The following is a 17,643-nucleotide window of genomic DNA, read 5'->3' as shown; positions in this document are numbered from 1 at the left end:
TATATATATATATATATATATATATATATATATATATATATATATATCTTAGTCAATAGAGTGCCTTCCTAGTGTACTGGAAGTCCTGGATTCTAGCCACAGCACTTCAGCATAAGTTAGTTGTGGTGGCACAGTCCTGTAATCCGTATACGCAGAAAGTGGAACAAAAGAAGGTATGAAGTTCAAAGTCATCTTTGGGTACTTTGGGTACGCATAGTTTCTATGTATTTATGTTTTCCATATTTCACTCAATAAATACTTTTCCTTTTGAAGAAATAACTGATATAAAATGTGACATTGTTCAAGTTCTGTAATACTGTACCCTAATGAGGTATAGAAGGCCTAATTCTGATTAAAGGCCCCAGAATTATATTCTTATCATAGGCTAAAATCTTTTTCAAGTTTACCAACACAAAAGAAATCTCTAGTAGGATCCAGTTCCAGTTATCTTTTATGATTGAAACCAACATATTTTTTGTACTCAATTCAGTATTAATAAATGTATGAACACCTGCTGTTTGTTAATGTTCTATTAGAGTTTAGAAGTAACAAAGAAATGAATGTCATGAGCTCTTTCATATGATTTAATATGGAGGAAAGAGGGCCTCGTGTGATGCCTCCTGGGGCCATTTCCATGGATATTGTCTTCAGTGTCATCTGATTCATTTCTAGACCACATGTGGCAGTGATAGACCTAGATGTCTATCTAAACTTAAGAGAAAGAAGAGGAGGGAAGGGAGAAGAAGAAAAAGATGAAGAAGAGGAGGGGGAAAAAGAAGGAGGGAGAAGAAGATGAAGAAGAGGAGGAGGAGGAAGAAAAAGATGAAGAAGAGAAGGAAGAAGAAGAAATGAAAATAACGAATTTGTAACTGAAGAATGGCTTCTTTTCATCTTGCCTCAGTTTCTTCCCTTAGTTACTTGCCAGTTGCAGTGATAGCCTACTCTCTGACAAAGCAGCTTCAGAGAGAAATGGTTTTCTTTCTTTCTTTCTTTTTTCTAGGTTATGTTATACAAGGAGCAGTAATTCATGATGAGGAGCAGTAATTCACGATGAAACAGCTGACCACATTATGACCCCAACTAGACCAAGAGCTCAACGAACTGCACATGTGCAGACTCTCAGTTCCCTTTCTCCATGTATACAATCCAGATTCCAGTCAAAGAAAGATGAGTGCCATAACCACCAGCTGTAACCATTTCAGCCCACACGGTCATATAATCCATTACAGGCAGGGCCTGTGCGCTATATTCCAGGTGATTGTGTCCAGTGGATTATTAACACTAATCATCTCACACATCAATTAATATGCTTTCATGTGAGGCACAATGACTATTTTAGATTATTGGTAGTTTAATCCCAGGAACACATTTTTAGGGATTTATATTAGAAAACCTTGGTATTTCAGTTTGATTTATCATTCTAATAGCAGAGATTTCACCAAGACATTTTTCTGAAATATAATAATGGTTAATCACTTCCTTTGGTAAGATCATAGTGACAGCATCAACTGAAGGTGGGCGATATGCATGTAGTCCTTCAAATGAGGGACTCTGAATGAACTTGTATGGTAGGCTTGGCTGGACCAGCATGGGCCCTGAAGGACATCAGATCTTATATTGTTTTCTTTCTCCAGAAGGAAAGTCGCTCATCTGACGGGATATGGAAGAACACACATTCAGTGTGCAAACATACCCTGCGCAACCACACCAATGATGCTCTAAACAACTTCTCTAACCCTTCATTTTCAAGTACCACACAACCCAATTTCAATAATTAATTAGCTTCATGGGGCTGTGCTCTGCAGTCACTTACTTTGAGAGAAAATCGAAGCAGCAGTTTCAGATAATCTCAAGAATCTGTGTCAATGTGGCTGAAACAATAAACAGTGTTATTCTCAAGACTTTAACAGTCAGGCAAGTTCTAAGAGTGGCAATACCTTCTAAGGAAGCAGAGTTAGATAAGGGGCATGAATACTTCTCTGTGGAAGGCAGAACCAAAGATCAAGGTTACAGTAGAGTTAAGATCAGTAGTTTCCTCAAGCATGTGTGTAGTTCCTCCAGTTTTATTAAAAACCAGAGAGATGTTTATCTTGAAGTGACCTCTGAGGTCTCTTGTCTAGGTATAGGGCAGGCCTCCTAACTCTGACAGGGAGGGTCAAATAGCCCAAGAGTCAAAATACCACGTCCATGAGAACAGGAGGCTAAATTGTAAGAGTAAAAGAAATTGTGTCCTTGAGCACAGCCAGGAGATAAATCGTCCCCAGACATCCTTTTCCAGGATCTAAAGACTCAGCGACTGTTTATCCTCTGATATAAATATGCCTGACATGCAAGAGAGGAGCAGAAAGTTCAGCCACGCAGAGAAAGCTTAGTTGGAACTCCAGGCAACTGTCTCTAACATCCCTGATTGGTTTCTGTTGGATGTCAGATTAGATGATATCATCTCTAGCTGTTCTATTTGTTCTTTCACTTGGAAGTATAACCCTAGGGTACTCTGCTCTGCCTGAGTTTTTCCATGGGGAACCCAGCAGGCTCCCTCAAAGGGCCTTCCTCAGTCGGTTTCTGCTGGTTGTTTTGGGCACCTTATTTGATATTTCTCCTCCCTTTCATTCTCTGTGTGTGTGTTACCTTAAACTCATGCATTCAAATCCAAGACTTAGGGCTGTCATATTATTCTTAGGACTTACAAAGCAAGAAACTGAGACTGTGCATGTGTCTATATCTAGAAAAATCTCGGGATCAGGTCTTCCACACTTAGGCTGCTTAGCAGACAAAAATGCCTGGAGATACAGAGAGTAACAAAAACAGATTGAATCTCATAATTAGTATTCCATATGTTTCTGAAGAGCTTAAATTATTTAATAGAATAAAGCTCACTAATATACAGTTTTGTACAAGGCTTATCTTAGAGAAAAACAATATGTTTTAGAATAAATGTTAGCTATGGGTATGTTTGAGCAATGCCTTTAAGAGTAGGAAATATTGCACCCCAGCTGTTACCAGGTGATAGTAATTAGCAAAATTCTTCTGGAAGATAATAGAGTTAATCTCTGTCATACATTTGATCCCACCGTACAGTAAGCTGAATCCTAGAAAGACTCCCAGGTCTAAATTTCTGAGCACTGGCACACCTGGTATAAGGCCTTTACGTATATAACCAGTTTAAAACCTTGAGAGGACATTTTCCTATATTATTTAGAATGGCCTTCCTGAAAGTTAATTATAAACTTCTCCCCTCAGAGAGAACACAGAGACAGAGATGGAGAGAGCAATATGGAAATCCAGCACACTTTTGCATGCTGTAGCCAAAGCCAAAGACTGTAAGCACTGCCTGTGGCATCAGACAGCAACAGAGCTACTCCACCTAGAGACTTGGGAAAAACTTTGGCTTGAACACCCCAACTTCAGAGCTCAGTTCTTGCTAATGTGAGAGAATGCCCAATCTGGCACAATTTGTTTAACAGTTCCTGTAACAAATATCACATATTGGCCAACACCCACGACCAAGCTTCATAGACAACGTATACTGAAGAAGTCACATTTTGTAATAAAATGGGTCTTTACCAATCTTTAACTTTCTAAAAATTTTGGGACTAATTAGGGATAAAATGTGGTTGATCTGAAAAGCAAGGCTGAGGGACAGGCTCTAAAAGAAAGGAAAATAACTCCATGTGGGGATGGTGTCTACACAGACCAACAAGAAAGGTCATCTCTGCGCTCCTGAAATTATTACTACAGAAAACAAACAAACAACCCCCCCCCAAAAAAAAAAAACAACTCTACTGAGGAGGCAGATACACTAGACACTCCATTTACTTGACAGAGACATGTCTGGCAAATAAAAAATAGTGGATTCCTGGAAAAGGACACAAAAAGTAACAGAGTCACACAGTAGCCTTCCTGGCTCAGGACTACTGCCTGTCCATTTTAGTCTTCTGGCAGTGAGAACAGCTGAGGGTTTGTCTCTGCAATGTCTTCTTCAGAGCCCTCGCTTAAGCTGAGATAAATGTATTTGTACAATAATCTTAGAGTCACTGAGAGGGCCTGTTGTTCTCAGTTCTTCTGATGGCACTGTTCCCGCCACCTGTCTCACTGATGGGTTAAACATGTCTCAAAACCAGGCCCCTGACCACAGCTTAGAGAGAGATTCCTGCCCGTATGTTGGAAGCACAGAATTGAGAAATCATTCAGTGTTAAGGAGAGAGTGAGAGAGAGGGGGAAAAAAGGGGTAAAATGGCCAGGCCCAGTAGTACACACCTGTAATCCCAGCACTCAGGGAGGCAGAGGCTGGAGGATCTCTGTGAGTTTGAGGCCAGCCTGGTCTACAAAGTGAGTCATGGACAGCCAAGGCTATGGTAAAATGTGCTGGGATTTTGATAAATTTGAAGTCAATTCAAGTGTGTGTGTTCATTGTGAAATATGGCAGAAGTTTCTTACCTCAACAGACTCTCTGTCTTTGCCTTATTGGAACTAGCTTGGGACTTGCTATGCAAGCGTAAGTACCAAAATTCAATCCCCAGAACCCAGGAAGAAAAACTGTGTATGGTGGCACGTACTTATGGTCCCAGTTCTGGGAGGTGGAGACAGGAGGGACCTTGGAGATTGCTTCCTTGCCTCTCAAAATTGTGCTCTATGCTAGTGACAGGCATTGTTTCACGATAGATAGATAGATAGATAGATAGATAGATAGATAGATAGATAGATAGACAGACAGATAGATAGAAAATAGATACTTTTTTTTAAAGTAATCAAAGCATGAGGGAAGACATGTGAGGTTCACCTTTGACATCTACAACATTCACATAGCTACGCACACCAGTACATACCACATGCTCCTGCACACTCAATTGCCAATCACACACACACACACACACACACACACTCCCCCCACTCACACACACACACACACACACACACACATTCATGAGCAGTAGGAGCACAGCTGGGGTGAGGAATGGCTGTAACTTGTTTCAAGAAAAGAAAAAAAATGAAGCAATCCTACACCGTTTTATTTATTTTTCTCAAGTAAGCATGAGGAAATAGCTCAGAGTTGGGATGGAAGCTCCAAGAAGTCACATCCGATCTGGAGCCTCATCTCCAACCCTCTTTCCTCAGCTGCTTTTTTCTAGGTAGCCATCTTGTGTGATAATTTTCCCTTGTTTTATCATTTCCCAGTGTGCTACTATTCAGCTCTTCATTTTTCAGTATACCTTGTAAATTCTTTGATGAGTCAGGCTCTAACTGTGTTCATTTTTGTCTCTGCTTCTTCAAGGAACTCAAAATCTACTGAGTTGAGCAGGTAAGCACACACACACATGCACACACACACACACACACACCCCAAAACCTACCACAGAAGAAAGAGTTCCTATGTGTAAACTGAAATCAAGGTATCACAGAGGCACTAGTTTGAGGACCTACAGAAAGATAGAAATGTCCCTCGTGCTTTAGGGACCAGCAATGCCACAAGCATTTGAGCCTTGTCCCCATCACTGTACCTATTTCATCACATGACTCTGTCACTGTTTATTTATTCACACTGGTATCACTGAGAATTTTTTTGGCGTTTCCAATTTTGGAATATTATCACAATAAAATAGACTTTTCTTTCAAAGTGTATGTGCCAATTTATTCTGCATTTATATTAGGAACAGAAGTACTTTAGTATGTCTTATACACATATGTTCAGAAAAGCATTTAAATGTTCTAGAGGAACTTTGTCTGTTCCATAGATTTCCACAGAGAACATCATTTCTAAAAATACCTCAGTCCTTTACGAGGTTCACTTCTACACCCTTGCTGGCACATACTGGATATAATCACTTCCTTGCAACTGGCTTTTCTCCTCAAGTCTTTGTTTTCTGCAGGGTGGTGCTTCACATGAGACAGCCGGGTTCTTCACCTGTGCTCTGCATTGATTTCTTTCTTCATTCCAGTCTCTAAATTCAGTGAGGTGCAAAGACTGATGATTCCACTTCACTGCTTCGTACTAATGTGTCAGCTTTGCTCCCTCTGATGCCAGCTCCCTATATAAGCCAACACTGTGCTCTGTTTTTCTCAATGACTTTTTTTAACTTTTTTTATTTTTTATTAATTATACTTTATTCATTTTGTATCCCCCCATAAGCCCCTCCCTCCTCCCCTCCCGATCCCACCCTCCCTCCCCTTTCTGCATGCATGCACCTCCCCAAGTCCACTGATAGGGGAGGACTTCTTTTCTTTCCTTCTGATCCTAGTCAATTAGGTCTCATCAGGAGTGGCTGCATTGTCTTCTTCTGTGCCCTGGTAATGCTGCATCCCCCTCAGGGGGAGGTGATCAAAGAGCAGGCCAATCAGTTCATGTCAAAGACAGTCCCTGTTCCTATTACTATGGAACCCACTTGGATACTGAACTGCCATGGGCTACATCTGTGCAGGGGTCTTAGGTTATCTCCATGCATAGTCCTTGGTTGGAATATCAGTCTCAGGAAAGACCCCTGTGCTCAGATTTTTTGGTTCTGTTGCTCACCTTGTGGAGTTCTGGAAAAGATCATCCTGAGTGAGCTATCCCAGAAGCAGAAAGATGCACATGGCATATACTCACTCATATAGACATATAATATAGGATAAACCTACTAAAATCTGTACACCTAAAGAAACTAATCAGAGGGAGGACTCTTGCTAAAATGCTCAATTCCTATCCAGAAAGGCAAAGAGGCTGGACATCAGAAGAAGGAGAAAAGAGGGAAATAAGGAGCCTGACACCGAGGACCTCTGAAAAGCTCTGCTCTGCAGACTGTCAATGTAGATCCTGAGACTTATGGGCAATCTTTGAGAAGAGTGCAGTGAATCTTAGGAAAGAAGTGGGAGACTTCTAAGATCTGGAGAGGACAGGAACTTCTCAACTTCTAACAACGTGTTTATCTACTAAGTCTATGAGTAGAGTCTCAGTCAGTAGACACAGTTCTCAACACATTCATCACTCACATACCTTGTATGTGGTGTGCTTTAGAAATAGTTATGAAAAAAATGAGGTTTCAGTGTGTCCCTGTCAGTGGTTGATAATGGAAGGAGACATTCCAGCAGATGCTCATCGAGGGTATTCCAAACCCTCACTGTGAGAGCTATAGTACTCTAACCAGGGTTGCTTGTCTAGGGAATTGCTTAGGGAAAACTCTTAGGTCCATAAATAGGAAAAAAAAAAAGTCTAACTAAAGAGAAACGGGGTTTTCAACATCTTCTCTTCATCTCTATAATTAAATGTTTGTTTTTCAACACAAAAATTAACACATCTTCTGTGTTTTCATTTATTTCTAGAGCTATACAGCCATGCTTTGTAGCTACTTATCCATGGAGGCAAAGAAAAATATTTTTTGCATTTTTAAGTAAAGGATGGGCTTATTTTGGCTCACAAATTTGAAGGCATCGTGCTACAAGGCAGACAAACCATGATAAGAGGAACATGAGTCAGGTAGTCACATCGCATCTGAATTTATGAAACACAGATGAATGCTAGTTAGTGCTCAGCTTTCTTGATTTTTAAAAACATAATATCTTTTTATTACTGGATAAGTTCATGAATGTAAACAGTGCATCTTGATCATATATGCACCCGACCCTCCACAACTTCCCCAGAACTCCCAAATTCCCTGTCCTCTACTCCTCTAGGCTTCCCCAATATGTTCTCTGCTCCCTTCAGGTCCTCTCCGTTTTTATTAATAATTCACTGGGTCCAATTAGAGCGGCCTATCAGAATGAGCAGTGACCTTTTCAAATTGAACTTGTGTTAGTAACCATACCTACAGTGAGTTCATGAGGGTCATGACCATATCACGCCCTAAACGTTATTTTACAAGTTTTATTTTTTTATACTTTCACTCTTTCATCAAGAGAAAATAAAATGGAAAGGTTCACCGGCAGACAGTCACCCCAACCACCTTTTGGGAACGTGATGGATCTTTAGTGTCTCTGCAAATATCTCTACTTTTAAAGTCAGCATGGAGTCATGTGCATGCTGTATCCTTGAAAATCATCCACAACTTCAGTAACTTCTGCCATGCCCACACAGAGCTTTTCTTCTGATGAGAGTTTCCTTGTGTTTTGAAAGTAAGATGTCCTCTTTAGGCTGCTGTATTTGAACACTTTCTCTTGCTGGCTGCTGATGGGAAGGTTATAGAACCTTTATGAGGTAGTAACCTGCTCGGGAATTGAGTGAGTGAAGATGACTTTGCTTTGAAATGTTGTAGTCTGGGCCTACTCCCTGTTTACTCTCTCTTTCTAGCTATTGATGCAACAAAATAGGAATATAAACTTGTAAGTCCACCACAGAGAACATGATGGAGTTCTTCATAAACCAAGGCATATCTACCAGAGGATTACATATGTGGCTACCCAATTACACATAAAGAAAGAGTGGTTGACATTGACCAGTATGTAATGTATGTTGCTCCAGGGATATCACACAGCTCCATTGTAGGTACAATGACCATGTGTTAATAGAGAGAGTAAGATTTCTTATTATAGGCAGGAATACTGATGTTCGTTGATAAAGTTGGGCATTGTTGATTCACACAGACAGCGGTAGGAGTTAGTTCAATGTATGTCATATTTCATGAGACACATGTTACATCTTTATTGTTATTTTCCTGTCAAACACATTGACAGTGAGCTCCCCCCTTCATTTTACATAGGGTGAAACTTATGCACAAAGAAGTGTCTTTCTTACAAACACATGTGACCGAAAGAAGCTGTGAGTGGGCAAGATGGTATTTTCCTGAGACCCTGGCACTCTGAAGGCTGGGGAAAGAAGGTAGACACTTTGAAGCAATTCTGGGATACAGAACAAGTTCTAGGCAAGCTTGAGCCAGAAAGAGAAAATAGAGAATCTGATAATGAGAGAGAAGGAAATAGGCAAGGAAAGGGGAAGAGAGAGAGAGAGAGATCGAGAGGATGAGGAAAGCTAGAAGAAGAGAGGATAGGGAGAGAAAAAAGAAACAGAGAGTGAGTGAGTGCCAGAGAGTGAGGCAATGGACAGAGAGGGCGAGAATGAAAGATACGATAGAAAGAATTGGAGGAAGATGTACTGTCTATAAAATATTTTCAATGGGATTTATATTTTCACTCTTCCTTGCTTTTGTTTTCTGACCAAAAATTTGTTTAAAATAACTTAAAGGGCTTGTGGGATGCTTCAGTGGGTAAAGCATTTGCTGTGCAAGCAAGAAGAGGATTTGAGATTAAGTCCTCAGCAACCACAATACAGTAGTTCAAGCATCTATAATTTCAGCATTCCTATGAGTGGTCTGATGGGGATATAGGGAAATTTCCTGGTAGCTTTTGTGCATCCTAGCCTGGTCCATACATCAGCAAACAATAACATGACCCTGCCTCAAATAAGGTAGAAGGTGAGCAGTGACATGCAGGCTTGTTCTTCACACGCCCCAGCCCCTGTTGTTACATGCACACCCAGGTACACAAATCCTACATGCAAAGATTTAATAAAGAGAACACATGAGGCATGTCCCTGCACATGCCCAGGGCATGGTGACTGGGAGGTTCAGGCTTGCTTCCTATGACTATCAGACGATATGGTGCCTGCCCTCAGCCAAAATGCAGCAGTTTAACCTTCCTCTGAAATAAAGGCCAATCACAGAAGCCTGTAAATTCATCCTGTGGAAATGTTCTGTAAAACAAATGCTACTGATTTTAATTAGAGAACATGTATGCACAATTACACATTTGGTACTAAAATGAGAAATTAAAGAATTCAATCTCACCGGTCCTAAGCCAATTCTGAATGAAACATCTCCCCTCAGTTGGGAGTGCCAGCAATAAACACAGCTTTAAAGTAGTATGTGTGTGGATTTTAAGCTCCTTATTTTATCCCTTTATGATATAGAATATTCAATTTGTAGCACAAGCTTCCTCCTGCATGGATGACTCCCTTTCTCCTGGATGATAATACCATTATGAAAACAACACTTTGAGAGGGTCAGGCCTAAAGGCAGTAGAGGAGAGAAGGAAACTCTGAAGAGGTGGTTTGGAGTACTTTTCAATCTCTCCATATCTCTGCCTTCCCATTGCTATCTCATGGTGCCCTCAGGGGAAGTCCTTCCCTCTTGCATGGATTCTGCAGTAATCCCTCCTGCTTAATCAGAAGTTCAATGAGTTACCTAGGAGACCTGCTTGTATTCAAAAGAAATCAAATAGAATAGAAATATAATTAAAACATAATTAAGCATTGCAGCAACCATGTCTGCCCAATGTAGTAAATGTGAGATAAACACTTCTTTTAGAAACAGAAGACACAGTCCCACCTGGCAGAGGTGCATTTAGCTAATCTTGCATTTTGAGTAGGAGAAAGTGAAGACAGACCCCAAATTGCTAAATTGAGATTAGAAGCCAGTGAGTAAGGAGTCCACTGGTCTATTAAAATGCAAGATGCCAAAGCCAGCCAAATAGTATTGTGGCTAAAGCATTTGATGTACATCCATGAGAACCTGTCATTACCCAGAAGCTAGGAGTGGTGATAGGTATAACCCTCGTGGGAAGGGGCACAGATACGTGGCTCCCAAAGCTTGTTGGCTAGTCAGTGCAGGGAAAACAGCATGCTCCATGTTCAGTAAAAAACCCTGTCTCAACAGTTAATGTGGAGAGCAATGGAAGAGGACACACAAGATTAACCTACAGCCTCCACATGAGCAAGTACCAGTGAGTGCATCTACAGGCACACGCATGTGCCATAGTGTGAGCTCTCTCTCTCTCTCTCACACACACACACACACACACAGACACACACACACACACACACTAAAGAAGCACAACAGAAATTAAGGCTGTTTCTTCCTTGTCCTTCTGCCCTGTCTGTCACTGGAGGCAGTTGACTAACCACAGTTTTGTCTCTGAAGTCTTTAATGCTGCCCTACACCCCTTGCTAGGACCACAGCTGTGTACAGCATCTACAAAAGAGAGTTGTGATGAAGCAGGAAAGCCACATTTGGAGGACCCCTCACTGTGTACTCACAGCCTAGAAATCCCACAATGAGGTGCTGACAAACTAGAGAGCCTGTTTTGCTTGCTTGTTTGTTAGATTTTGGTTTTGTTTTGTTTTGTTTTGTTTTGTTTTTTCATCTGAGAGATAGTACTGCTTTCAGCTAAGAGAGCACACTCTGGGCTAGACTAAGAATAACACCCATCTGTGGTAACATCTTTGTGAATTTGCTACACTTGGACATCTGAACCTAAAACAGGGTGTTTGTGTCATGAATATTGCCTTATCCAAAGCAAAGCAGGTCAAGGATTGGCAAATAATAGCTTCATGACCCTGTTTCATTTCTTTTCTTTATTCTTTTCTTTCCCTTTTCCTTTCTTTTCTTTCCCCTTCCTTCCTTCCTTCCTTCCTTCCTTCCTTCCTTCCTTCCTTCCTTCCTTCCTTCCTTCCTTCCTTCCTTCCTTCCTTCCTTCCTTCCTTCCTTCCTTCCTTCCTTTCTTTCTTTCTTTCTTTCTTTCTTTCTTTCTTTCTTTCTTTCTTCCGTGTTCTGGATTTTTATTTTGCGTGCATGAGTGTGAATATTCACCCACTCTTGCACTCCTGTGGAAACCAGAGAACAACTTTTGAAAGATAATTCTTTTCTGTCCTGTGGGTGGCAGGGACTGAACTTGGGTCATCTGTCTGGGTGTCAGACACCTTTACCCACTGATCCATCTCACTCTCTCCTCCATATTTCCGCTTTCGTCAATGAGCATGCCAACATAGGATCACTACTTGTGTTTCTTGTAGTTGTTATTATTGACTATGAATATCATTATTGCTGTCCTTCACACAGCAGAGTATTGCAGAGTCCTGAGACTTCAATCAGAGCAAAATCTGTTCATCAGTTCTATTTCACATTTTATAAAAAGATGTATTTATTTTAATGTATTTGGATGTTATGCCTGTGTCACTGACCAGCAATATTAAAAAAGTGAATAAACTGTAATTAATATAAAAAATAAAAATAAAAAAAGAAACTTTGATAACACCTGAGTGAGGGCTGGGGGAAAGGAGGTTGCAAAGAGACACAAAGAGGGACACCAAGTCTACATTCTGATCAAGGTGTCAATTTAATACTAGTAAAACCAACACTTATATAGCAGAAAAGTACAAGCAGTTTCTCATGGCCACAGCTTTGCTTGGCCAAAACATACGAGGGCTCACTCAAGGTGACACAGAACCTGCTGTCTGGTTACCATGATTGCATAGAATTTATTGTCTAGTTCTCAGGGTCAGAGCTTTCTACTGTAGAAATGCCAGGGTCAGTCTCTGAGACATCAAGCTTTAGATTAGAGCCAGGGCCAAGAGGACAAATTCCACTGGTGAGATGGGCACTCCAATTTGTCATTAACTCCAAAAAGGCTGCCACATACCTGCATGTATGTCTGTGTACCAGGGCATGTAGAGATCAGGGAGGTCAAAAGAAGATATCAGATATCCTGGGATAGGGTTACAGATAGTTGTGAGCCACCATCTGGGAGCAGAGATTTGAAAGTACAAGTGCTCTTAACTGCTGGGCCATCTCTCGCGCCCCCACCAACTATATTTCTGTTTAAGAGGTTTCGCTAGTTATTCTACCACTTTAGCAGACATGTTTAATAGGATCTATCTTCAGAAAACAAAATGATATTTCAATGCCATGCAGGCAGGCCTCTTATCACCAAATTTCTCCCTCAGTTTCTAGAAGCCATATGAGGGAGGGAAGGGGAAACCTGGCTATCAGGAAGATTCTCAGAACACAAACTTCTCTTGAGCCCAGAATTACCTCACACATGTTGAGTAAATGTTCATAGTTTTTAAATCAGGAGATAAGCTAGATAAAAAAGAAATATCTAGGAGAAAGGGAGATAACCCAAACCAATAAAACATCCTGTTGGCATGGGTGCCATTGATTTCACTTGGGCATATGCTGTGGTCACCCCATAAATATGTTACGAATTACTACTAATGATGGTCACCCTTTAGATGAATAGAAAATAAATATTTTCCAGACCCATTCTGGTTCAATAGTTCCCTTTATAGTAGTCACAGGCTCAGCTCTTCATTTTTATCTTCTCTATGAAACCTTTCCATTCACTTATATTCTTGGCTTATTTGTGTGGTGTGTTATATAGAGAGACAGAATATGAAGGAGAGATGATGACTTTAATTTACCTTAGATTTAATACATTTTCAACATTTTAATTTCATTTTTTTTCCTTTAAGTATTAAACATGCATTCAGTTTTGCTTTTAAAAGTTTATTTATTTACTTATTTGTTACAGTTTATTCACTTTGTATCCTAACTGTAGCCCCCTCCATCAGCCCCTCCCAATCTCACTCTCCCTCCCTCTTCTCCATCCATGCCCCTCTCCCAGTCCACTGATAGGAGAGCTCCTCCTCCTCTTCCATCTGATCCTAGTCTATCAGGTCTCATCAGGTGTGACTGCATTGTCTTCCTCTGTGGCCTGGTAAGGCTGCACCCCCCTCAGGAAGAGGTGATCAAAGAGAGCCAGCCACTGAGTTCATGTCAGAAACAGTCCCTGTTTCCATTACTAGGGAACCCAGTGGACACTGAGCTGCCATGGACTACATCTGTGCAGGGGTTTTAGGTTATCTGTATGTTTCTACACCACAGCATACCTGTGGAGATCAGAGGACAGGATATGGGAGTCAGTTTTCATGCTTCTTTATTATGTGGTCATGGGGATCCAACCCAGTGGTCAGGCTTGTTGTCAGGCATCTTTTATTCATTAAGCCATCTCCCTGGTCCCTTGATGAATTAATTTTGGCAAATATATGAGGATCCTTTTTGTGTGTGTTTGTACTTGTTTATTATTTATATTGTTAGTTATCTAAGCATCCCATGTCTGTGATTTGACATCTGCAATTAATTTAGACATGTTCTTGGCAGTGATTAACTTTTAACTTTTTTTTTTTTTTCTTCATGTTTCTTCTCTTTTGGAGTTTTTAGAACCTTCTACGCTGTTTTTAGTACCTTCTGATGGCTCTTGGGAACTTCCCATTTTACTAGTTTCAGTTTTACTGAATTGACCTCTGGCTTGTCTAATTTCTAATGAATCCTAAGACATTCTTTATTTACATTTCATTATTTAAAAAATAAATTCTAATCAAAGAGCCAGCCACTGAGTTCATGTCAGAGACAGTCCCTGTTCTCATTACTAGGGAACTCATTTGGATACTGAGCTGCTATGAGCTACTTGCCAGGCCACAGAGGAGGACATTGCAGCCAGTCCAGAGGAGACCTGATAGACTAGGGTCAAATGGAAGGGGAGGAGGACTTCCCCTATCAGTGGACTTGGAGAGGGGCTTGGGAGGAGATGAGGGAGTGAGGGTAGAATTGGGAGGGAATGAGGGGGGCTACAGGTGGGATACAAAGTGAATAAACTGTAATTAATATAAAAAATTAAAAAAGTAAATTCTGTCTTTGGAGCTTCTTAGGATTTATTTATCTTTTAAAGCATTGTTTAATATGTTTTTGTATGTTTCTTCCTTTAAAAAATAAGTCTCTTAACAAAGGAAATTCAATTCCTTCCTGATCATTTGGAAAGTCATTTTTCATTTTTTAGAGTTTGGATACTCTATTATAATTGGTTTTGATGACTTGTGCACATTGTATTTTTGGTGATTTTGTTAATGTCAGACATTGGATGTTGGTATGAGTTGTTATAAAGATTGTCTAGTATTCATGATGCCAGGTTTATTGGCAGCACGTCATTAGCCAGCCATGGTGGCACAGGCCTCTGGTCTCAGCACTCAAGAGGATGAAAGAGAAAGATGATGAAGTTCAAGTCAACCTAGGATACATAAAGTTCTGTCTAGAAGGAGGAGGAGAAGGGCAGCGACGATGACGAGAGAAATTGAATTGGGTAAAATAATCTTTGTTGTGAGGATTGATGTTCTTTGGGTGAGAAGCACAGGCATGCTTAAAGTTTTCTGGACGTTAAATATGGGCCTAAAACAGTAGTGTCCCTGTTTTCTAGCATCTCTTCTCTCATTGGCTGTGGGCTTCCCTAAGAACTTTACTGCAGAGAAGATGGTGTTGTCTGTAATCCCCATTACTGCACTGGAGCCAAGAATGTGAAGACAGTGTTTGTGTGTGTGTTGTGTGTGTGTTTGTGGTATATGTGTGGTGTGTGTGTGTGTGTGTGTGGTGTTGAGGAGGGGGTTGTTATCATACAATTTTAGTCTCAGAGTGGGACCAAGACTCAGACTATGTCTTGAACCAGCTGCAAAGCATCCTCTACCCTCATCACTAACTTTGCAAGTCAAATAATGGTTTAGGAATGAGGAGCAACGCCCTCCCTTAACTAACAAAGGGTTTTCATGAAGCCTGCTTCTTCAGGTTTTCAATGGTTACTCCACGCATTTTCAGAACTGTCTGGTCCCCTTTCCTTACTAGAACGGAGAAGGAAGCTTCCCGAGCATCTCACCATGACAACCTAGTGCGTTTCATGCCTGGAAAGCCACACAGTGTGGGGGCCCCGTAACCTACAGCCTGTTGCATTTTCTATTGCCTGTTCACACCCTGCCACTAGCCATTAATCAGAATTATCCTATAATTTTTCCTCTCAACTTTTGACTCCTGGGGCTTCTTTCCAAGGAAACAGGTGTAAGCTGTGACCCCAGAGGTACCTGCCTCCAGATCCCCTTTTGCTCTTCCTCTACAAGAGCAGCAAGTGCCTTTAATCACTAAGCCCACTGTTCTGCCCAGACACAAGGCTATTTTATCCTCCTGGCCTAATCCTTCAAAACAATTCACATAAAAGGAGTAAGGAGATCAGCAATTTTTCCTTTCCGTATGAAAGTAAAACTTAAACTTGGAGGTCCAAAGGCTGATGTCAACATGGGCACAGCCTGGCACTGACCTTTCAAGTCTTAAAATACAATGCACTGTGAGGAACCTCTTTATTGATTTTCATAATGACCTAACCAACCAGTCATTACCCTCTCTGGACCTCCGTTCTACTTTTTCACCTCTATCCATAGTGATACCTTTTTATCATGAACACATTACAAGCTAGGATCTGTATACAGAGGAGAAAATGTAGCATTTGTCCTTCCAAGTTTGAGTGTGACTTGCTTAATAGTATTCTTCCCAGTCATTTTCCTACAAATTTCATGATTTCAGTATTTTTCCTTACAGGTGAATGAAATGCCATTGTATGCTTCACATTTTCATTATCCATTCATCTACTGGTGGACACCTAAGCTGGTTCCATTTCCTTGCTCTTGTGTACACAAATGCAAGAAAACGCATGTGCAAGGTTCTCTGTGACTTTCAGAATGTCGTAATGACATATATTATCTTATATACTCATTTAATATATGTCATAATGACATATATTATCTTATATACTCATTTAATATATGTCATAATGACATATATTATCTTCTATACTCATTTAAAAATGAAGATAAACAAAACAACCAACCAGTAATTCCCTGGCTCCCTTTATGTCTCAGTTCAAGTTCCTGCTCATGGCTGCAAGTCACATAATTTCACAGTGCAGTGCTCAGCACCTGCTTCCAGACAGCCCATGCCTACCAGCCTCCAGGCCTGCCAAATGAGATACAGGTGACCAAGGAAAGAGGAATAAGCTTAAACATAGAAACGGAATGATGCCTTGGGCCTTCCTAGTCACTCCTGTGATAAGTTCTGTCATATACCATCTGGCTACACAAGCATAAATCACGAGACAATATAAATTACTCCCACTAAAAAGCTAACAATAAATCATGGACTGTTGCTTGATACAGAGAAAAGATATTTCTACCCTTGAACTCAGAGCAGCTGAAAATACCTACAGAAGTTTTTCACCAGAGGAAACCCCTCCACATCCCATCAGAGGTTGGGGGAAGGGTCTCTCATTGCCCCTCCCCTCTCTGTGGAGGTAGAGGCAATTAAAGGTCCCTGGGGAAAAGAGGGGAGTATGCTGTAACCTCCCATGCTCTGTAGGTAGCTCCAGTTAAACATGTTGCTTCACAAAGGGGAAAAAAGAGACATTAATGTAGAAAGAAGACTATTTGAGAGAGAATGGGGATCAAATAGGAGTTGGAACAGGACAAGAGAGGGTAATGGGTGAATATATGACTGGCATACATTATACAAATATATAAAAGTTTACAATGAAACCCATTATCACATATTATTAACATAAGCTAATATAAACTTTAAAAGTTACCTTTACAATTAGCTGAATAATATCTAAGACTTCTATGTAAATATCATGTGTCTGGAATCTTTGGAATTTGGCTTTCTTGGCTGTGATTTCAAAGCTATCCACTAGAGGATTCTGAAATTTCCCAGTTCATGGGACTCTTGCTGTCTCATTAATCTTTTCACATGTCTCAGATCCAAAGGAAGGAGGAAGGGACATGCTAACTAAGTACTCAGGACCAAACAACTTAAAAAATTTATTTCCTAACACATTATCAACCAATATATTACAAATAGAAAGACATTGAAACAAATCAAGCACCGCTGAGTAAGCACCATTACTAAATGCAAAGATGAGCTTGTTTTTACCATATGACTTTCAAACTTCAGAGGCTGCTTGGCCATAGCCCCTGCTTCCCACTTCCCGGCCGCAGCCCCACCTGGGCTTGGGCTGTGAATATGGAGGGTAAAGTGG

The sequence above is a fragment of the Psammomys obesus genome, unplaced genomic scaffold, assembly GCF_907164565.1.
Source record: "Psammomys obesus unplaced genomic scaffold, mPsaObe1.curated_primary_1811, whole genome shotgun sequence".
Lineage (NCBI taxonomy): Eukaryota > Metazoa > Chordata > Mammalia > Rodentia > Muridae > Psammomys > Psammomys obesus.
The sequence above is the reverse complement of the archived record's forward strand: the minus strand, read 5'-3'. Positions refer to the sequence as shown.